Source organism: Cervus elaphus, chromosome 24 (genome assembly GCF_910594005.1).
Source record: "Cervus elaphus chromosome 24, mCerEla1.1, whole genome shotgun sequence".
NCBI lineage: Eukaryota > Metazoa > Chordata > Mammalia > Artiodactyla > Cervidae > Cervus > Cervus elaphus.
In genome coordinates this window covers 19,776,876-19,784,500 of record NC_057838.1, presented here as the reverse complement: position 1 = coordinate 19,784,500, position 7,625 = coordinate 19,776,876, and the positions used below count along the sequence as shown (strand labels likewise).

General features: G+C 42.6%; 1 non-coding gene across 1 annotated transcript; it reads right to left on the bottom strand.

Annotated features, from left to right (window-relative positions):
* Positions 1-6,537: 6,537 nt before the first annotated feature.
* TRNAG-UCC lies at positions 6,538-6,611 on the bottom strand. Its single transcript has one exon. It is a non-coding gene; the product is annotated as a tRNA-Gly (tRNA).
* Positions 6,612-7,625: the final 1,014 nt, after the last annotated feature.

Here is a 7,625-nt window from a genome sequence, read left to right as displayed (position 1 = left end):
TCCTGTCCCTGCCATTCTTCATTCAAAGCATTTTCAGCCTCCAGTGTGCGTCAAGGCTCTGCACTGGACTCTGGGCACTCGGAAGGACTTTGTCCCCAGAAGGATATTATAGAAGGCAGAGGGTTTTAAGTAGGGAAAAGAGAGGGGAAGATAGACAGGTTAGTTTCAGTGAGAGAGAGCAGTCAAGCTAACTACTGTGGGCGTTCCCTGCTGCTGTGTATTCTGCTTATTTTGGGAGAAAATAGAAAGTGAGGAACCAGCAAGGCAGGAAAAGATACTGAGGGCTCACCTGTTTCTGGTTTGTAGGATTAAAAACAATTTTTGTTTTCTGATCATAAAACTCAGATTTATCTTCAGATAGTAGTTCATTTGCACGACGCAGAAATGACATAAGGCTTTGGCTTTATCCAGAGGTTAGCAATGAAAATGATAGTGGCTGAGGTTGGCTATGTGAAGTCACCAGGTAAACTAGACTGTCACCCTGACCCAGGGTAAGAAGGAAGCTAGTTAATTGATGATATTAACAAATGAAAAGGAACAGGTTAGTGGGAGGGGTCAGAGTTCATGTAGAAATAAAGGAACACAGTGACCGGAGGAGGCAATGAGAAGGTCAAAAGCACAAGTCCAGCAGTGCCAGAGACATGGGTGCCCTTGTTTGTGGCAAATATAAAAACTGCTATTTTCATCTAGCCCTCCATTTCTTTTTCTTTAAAAAAATTTTTTTATTGAGGCATAATTGTTTTTAATTTAATTTAATGAAAAAGATCATTGACTATGCCTTGAGACTTGTGGGATTTTAGTTCCTTGGCCAGGACTGAACCTCGGGCCACAGCGGTGAACGTGTGGAATCCTAGCCACTGGACTGCCAGGGAGTTCCCCCAGGCATAGTTGATGTACAGTATTAAATATGTTTCAGGTGTACAACATAGCGATTCACAGTTTTTAAAGGTTATGCTCCATTTATAGTTGTTATAAAAATAATGGTTATATTCTTGGGCCATACAATAAATTGTTGAAGCTTTATTTTATACATAGTAGTTTGTACCTCTTAATCCCCTCTCTATATCTTATCCCGCCCCCTTCCTTCTCCTCACTGGTAACCAGTGGTTTGTTCTCTCTCTTTTCTGTATTTGGCTACACCAAATCTTTGTTGCAGCATGTGAAATCTACTTCCCTGACCAGGGATCGAACCCAGGCCTCCTGCGTTGGGACTGTGGAGTCTTACCCACTGGACCACCAGGGAAGTCCCCATTCATCATTTTCTGAATCTTCTAAGGTTTAGAATGACTTGTTTCTACTCAGACTAGAGGCTGTTTAAATATATTGTTTTTATCCTAAATTGATACTAATCCCTCTATAAAAAGGTGTTGTTTTTGTTTTTAAAGGCCTGATACTCTGAGTATATATCTCCTGATCACAAGAAAGGCATTCAAGCAGAGAAAAAGTTTGACACAAAGAATTAACAAACAGCGGAGTGCTTTCCTTTTTCTGTTCTCTGTTGTTTTCAAATGCAAGCTCTGTGTCTAGACATGGAAACAAACACAGAATTGTTCAGTGTAATTATATCTATTGTTTAGGGGGCTGAATCAGGCTGGTGGGGGAGGATTGACTAATGAAGAGGTTAATGCTAGTTTTTCCTCCCCATTCAGCACCGACTGAAACAAGTACAACTTTGGAAATGGAAAATAATGCTTTCGATGTCTTAGTAAGCCCATCATTTGATTTCCTTTTACGGTAGTCCTGGTGATTGTGGGTTCAGATACTGGGGAAGCCAGTAGCCCCAGAGACATTCATGGCCATTTTTATATATGTATTCTTTTCCGTGTGGTTTATCCCAGGCATAAACATAGTACCCTGTGCTATCCAGTAGGACCTTGTTGTTTATCCTTCTTGTATATAATAGTTTGCATCTCCCAACCCCAAACTCTCAATTCACCCTTCCCCCACCCCCTCTTCCTTGGCAACCATAAGTCTGTTCTCTCTGTGAGTCTATTTCTGTTTCATAGATAGGTTCGTTTGTGTCGTATTTTAGATTCCACATATAAGTGATATCATGTGGCATTTGTCTCTGTCTGACTTCACTTAGTGTGATAATCTCTAGTTGCATCCATGTTGCTGCAAATGGCATTAATTCATTCTTTTTTATGGCCGAGTAGTATTCCATTGTATGTGTGTACCACATCATCTTTATCCATTCATCTGTTGATAGACATTTAGGTTGCTTTGATCTCTTGACTTTTGTGAATAGTGTTGCTAGGAACATAGGGTTGCATGTATCTTTCAGATTATAGTTTTGTCTGAATATATGCCCAGGAATGGGATTGCTGGATCATATGGTAATTCTAGTGTTCTGGGGACCCTCCATACTATGTTCCATAGTAGCTGAACCAACTTACATTCCCGTCAGCAGTGTAGATGGGCTCCTTTTTCCCCACATCCTCTCTAGCATTTATTATTTGTAGACTTTATAATGATGCCATTCTGACCGATGTGAGAATTTTAGTTTTGATTTGCATGTCTCTAATAATTAGTGATGTGGATTATCTTTTCATGTGCCTGTTGACTATCTGTATGTTTTCTTTTGAGAAATCTCTGTTTAAGTCTTTTGCCCATGTATTTGATTGGGTTGTTTGTGGTTTTTTTTGCTGTTGAGTTGTGTGAGCTGTTTGTATATTTTGGATATTCAGCCCTTGTTGGTTGCATCATTTGCAGATATTTTCTCTCATTCTGTAGGCTTTCTTTTCATTTTTTTAATAGTTTCCTTTGCTGTGCAAAAGCATGTATGTTTGATTAGGTGCCATTTGTTTATTTTTGCTTTTATTTCTATTGCCTTGGGAGACTCACCCAAGAAAACATTGGAATGGTTTAGGTCAGAGAATGCTTTGGGTTTCATTATGTATATCATTCTTTGATTCATCAGTTTCCCCATTTTTAAAAAAGGAATAATATTAATAATAGTGTTTATTACATGTTGTCCTGGGGGGAATTTGAAAAAGGCAACAGATTCTGGCTTTGTTAAACCCTCGGGAGCTGGTTGCATACTAGTTTTCCCTCCCATCCAGGGAGGCTGGCTTGACTGAATTGTATGTGTGTACAATATGAAAGTAGATTAGTACCAGAGATAGCTGGTGTTGGTAGATATAGAATATATCTGGCTTAATCTGGGCCAAGAAGCAGAAATCCCAAGTGGTCTTGATACAGTAGCTAGTCTTTTTTTTATAGCCCTTACCTGGTACCAGGCACAGTTTAAATACTTACAGCATTACCAACTCATGACTCTTCACCAAAAAACTATGATGTAGGTTGTGTTTTGATCTTCATCTTAGAAACTCGATGTCTCAGGCACAGAGAGCTCACAGATAGTGAAGGGTGGAGCCGGTTCAAACTCAGGCAAGTTCATGCTTTTCATTTATATATCCAGAAACACACGGAAGGTAGAGCCAGTGTCCCTAAAAAGCAAGATCATCACAGCCCAGGCCCTTGCTGGGCTCCTTGCATTCTGGGAATCCAATTACCACCTAGGGAAGCTTGTCCAAGAGGGAACCTCTGTGCAGATATTATATATCATTCCTCTGTGTGGGTTCTCCATGCAGGGGGATAGAGCTCCTTGGTCCTTTTTATTTTTTTTAATAAAATAAAAGGTTTAGGGAATTCACTGGCGATCCAGTGGTTAGGACTCACGCTTTCACTGCTGGGGACCCAGGTTCAGTCCCTGGTTGGGGAACTAATATCCTACAAGCCATGTAATACAACCACAGATATAAATAAGTAAGTAAAAGTTTTAAAAATCCATAGCTCCGAGTTCATTTTCAGAGGCAAAAACAAGGTGACTTCAATTTGTTAAGCCTGGCAACCCCAGACGGTGGCTGCCCCATCCTGCTGTCACGCATCTTTCCAGCAGTTGCCACCGCAAGTGTGGCCTGATAGCACTTCTCCTGTCTTGTGGGTCTCTCTTGCTTTCTGCCCTGGGGTCAGCTGGGTGGGCCTCTGCTGTGCGTGTGTGTGTTCGAATATATTTATTTATTTGGCTGCGCTGGGTCTTGGTTGTAGCACGTAGGCTCTTTGATCTTTGTTGCAGTAGGCGGGATCCTCAGTTGTGGCTGTAGGCTCTTTAGTTGTGGCGTGAAGGATCTAGTTCCCTGACCAAGGATCGAACCTGGGCCCCCTGCATTGGGAGGATGGAGTCTTAGCCAGTGGACCACCAGGGAAGTCCTTGACTGTTTTGTGTTTTCACTCCCGCAGCTTGAACACTCACATCATGTCCCGTGAGCACAAACTCGACTATGATAAATACTCTCATCCTGGTTTCCATATGGGCCAGGATGAAAATTCCTTTGGGACATGTAACTGGAGATATGTGCTGTAGCCCAAGGTGTGTGTATGGCTTCCCTGGTGACTCAGATGATAAAGAATCCGCCTGAAACGCAGGAGACCTGGGTTCAATCCCTGGGTCAGGAAGATCCCCTGGAGGAGGAAATGGCAATCCACTCCAGTATTCTTGCCTGGAGAATCTCACGGGTAAAGTAGCCTGGTGGGTTAAAGTCCATGGGGTCACAAAGAGTTGGACACGACTAAGCGAATAACACTTTCACTTTCAAGGTGTGTATATTCTTAAGTCACTAAAAAGTGCCCGACTGGTCTCCAGAACGTCTGTACCCCTTCTGCCAGCAGGGCCTGCAGGACCCTCTGCCCCCAGTCCCAGCCAACATGTGGCGTTATCCATCTTTCTAACTTTTGCCAGTCTAAAAAAATGTGACGTGAACTCTGTGCTGTTTCCTTTTGTATTTCTCTAGTTCCTAGTGAGCTTGATCATCCAGCACAGGCTTGTTCTAGCTTTTTTGCTTTGTCTCCTATAAATTGCTCATTTTCCTGTGGGATTCCTTCTCTTCTTGTTGTTGATTTACAGGAGTCTGTTGTACATCCTAGATATTAGTCACCCATCGGTTTAGACATTACAGTTGTCTTCTATTCTTGTTATTTGTATGTTAGCTTTCTCTGTAGTCTTCTTCATTGAACATAAGTAGGTCATCAGTTTTATCAGTTTTTCCTATGACTTGTGCGTTTGAGTTTCATCGAAGTCCTTCTCAACATAGTCTCTCACGTTTTCTCACTTTAAATTTATATGTTTATCTTCACATGTAGGTCTTTAATCTTTCGGAGTTCATCTTTGTATGTGGTGTTAGGTGAGGATCTAGTTTGTTTGTTTGTTTTCCAAAACATGAGCCTTTTTATCCCCAGCACCTTTCACTAAATAGCCATTGTTTCTCCATTGCTTTGTGGAGCCGGAAGGTAGCATGTTTACTATTGAGACTAGACAAATCAGAAGAAGGCAGAACTGCATGGGGGAGAGGGGAGAGATGCCATTGTTTGGGCTCCAGATATTTCTATAGCCAGAAATTCTCCCACCCCCACCATGCCTTGTTTTTGCTTTAGTTTTTGTCATCTGCAGCTGAAGTGATTATTACAACGGTGATGCCCTAATCTAGCTTCAGTCTAGAAGCACACACCCTCTTGACTAAGGCTGCTTGCTTTCTAATCCCAGCTTCACCAATAAGTGGCTGTGTGATTTCATGTAAGCTGCACAATCTCTCTGGGCTTCAGTGTCTCCATCTGAAAACTCAGGGTAATAATAGTACTTAATTCATAGGATTATGGGGAGGATTAAATAAAATACTTTAAAACAGAACAGCGCCTGGAATGTGGTAAATAAATGTTCTTCACTTGCGTAATCCTGTGTTCCCCATGAAGTGTAAGTCGTGTATGATTTTGATCTATCTGATTGTATTCTAATTATACCTGAGAGGCTATTTAAGAAATCGTTTAGAAAAATTAATTTGGCGGGCATACAAATAAATGATCTTCCAACCAATCTGTTTAAAAAGGTTTCTCAGGATGTCCCTGGTGGCCCTGTGGTTAAGGCTCCGTGCTTTCACTGCAGGGGAAGTGGGTTTGATCCCTGGTCGGGGAACTAGGATCCTGCATGCCATGCGGTGTAGCCAAAAATAAAAAAGTCCTTTTCCCGGGAACTGTGACAGGCACCGTCCCTAGATGGCGCCCGAGCAGAATGAGCGTGAAACAAGGAGCCTTAAAGAGCTTCTGACTCAGTCAGCTCACCACGCGCCGGATGGAGTCATAGGTCAGGTTGATTTGGCCTGCAGGAAATCGCCAAAATGTTTTAAAATGTATCTGCTAGTATTAAAAAAATCGGGAGATTTCATATAAAAACCTGATTTCCAGTGTCTGGATAAATCGGAAAAGCTGGCCCCTCGGGGCCTGCGGTGGTGCCTCCCTGAGGCTGGGCGGCTCCTGTGTCCAGCACAGCCCCGTTGGTTCCTGTCATTGGTCCCTCCTTGGCTTCTCTAGGTATATAACTTCCTAATTCCTAGTTAGGCCAGCCCTTCCCTTTGCAGATTGGAGGCTGAGGTCCTGACAGAGAGGTGAAGGGCTGGAACTGGAATCAGAGCAGAGCTCTTTTTTTTTTCCCCCCTTCTTTACTTTTTTCTTTCTGGCTGCACCACGTGACTTGTGGGATCTTAGTTCCCCAACCAGGGATTGAACCCTGGGCCCCCTGCAGTGGAAGCACAGAGTCTTAACCACTGGACCACCAGGGACGTTCTCTCATTTCGTTTACACTTGGTTGTTTTCACAGACTGACTGAAGCTAAAAAGTGGGGAAGAATTAGTGAAGAACTGAAGTTTGGGAATTCAGGGGTACCAGTTGTTGAGAAAGTGGAGGTCAGTAGCATTCTTTTTCCTTTATGTGTGGAAAATAACTTCCTTGGTTTGGGGGGAAGTAATATACATTCAATGCAAAAGATTCAACCAATACAGAAAGATATAAAGAAGATCAGGATTCTTTCAAATTCCACTTTCTATTTGTAACTCTCATTCATTTTGGTGTCTGTGCTTCCAGCCCTTCTCTGTGTATTTATAGATACACTTAATATAGACATTGTCTGGGCCAGGGAATATCTGGGAGTGTGGAACCTTACAATTTCCACACCATCTTCATCAGCTTCCCTCTAACTAATTTCATATCTTTCACTGGGAGTTTCTTTCAATTATATTAAAGTAGTATAAAAAGGTAAGGTCAAAACTTTTTGCTCACCCCAATTCTCTTCCATGATAAGCCATAGGGAGGATGGGGAGGGAAGAAAGAATCATGAACAAAATTACTGTCTACCACCAGGACCAAGTGGGATGGGAGGTGAGTGAAATTTAGACTGAGCCCCATTGTCAGTAAGCCTTAGAAGTGCAGTTTGAACCCACGCCGCTTGAGAGTCTCAAGGGCTTCATCTAGTGTGTCCCTTAATCAAAGACCTTTTGTCCTTAAAGATTCTTTTTTTCTTTTTATAATTAACTAGTTTCTGGTTGCACTGAGTCTTTGTTGTTTCATGTGGACCTCCTCTAGTTACGCGGGTCAGGCCCACTCTAGTTGTGGTGCATGGGCTTCTCATTGTAGCGGCTCCTCTGATTTCTGAGCATGGGCCCTAGGGCGTGTGGGCTTCAGTGGAGTTGTGGCTCAAGCCTTAGATGCCCTGGGCGTGTGGGATCTTTCTGGACCAGGAATCAAACTAGCAGGTGAATCCTAATCCACTGTGCCACCAGGGAAGTCCCTCAAAGATT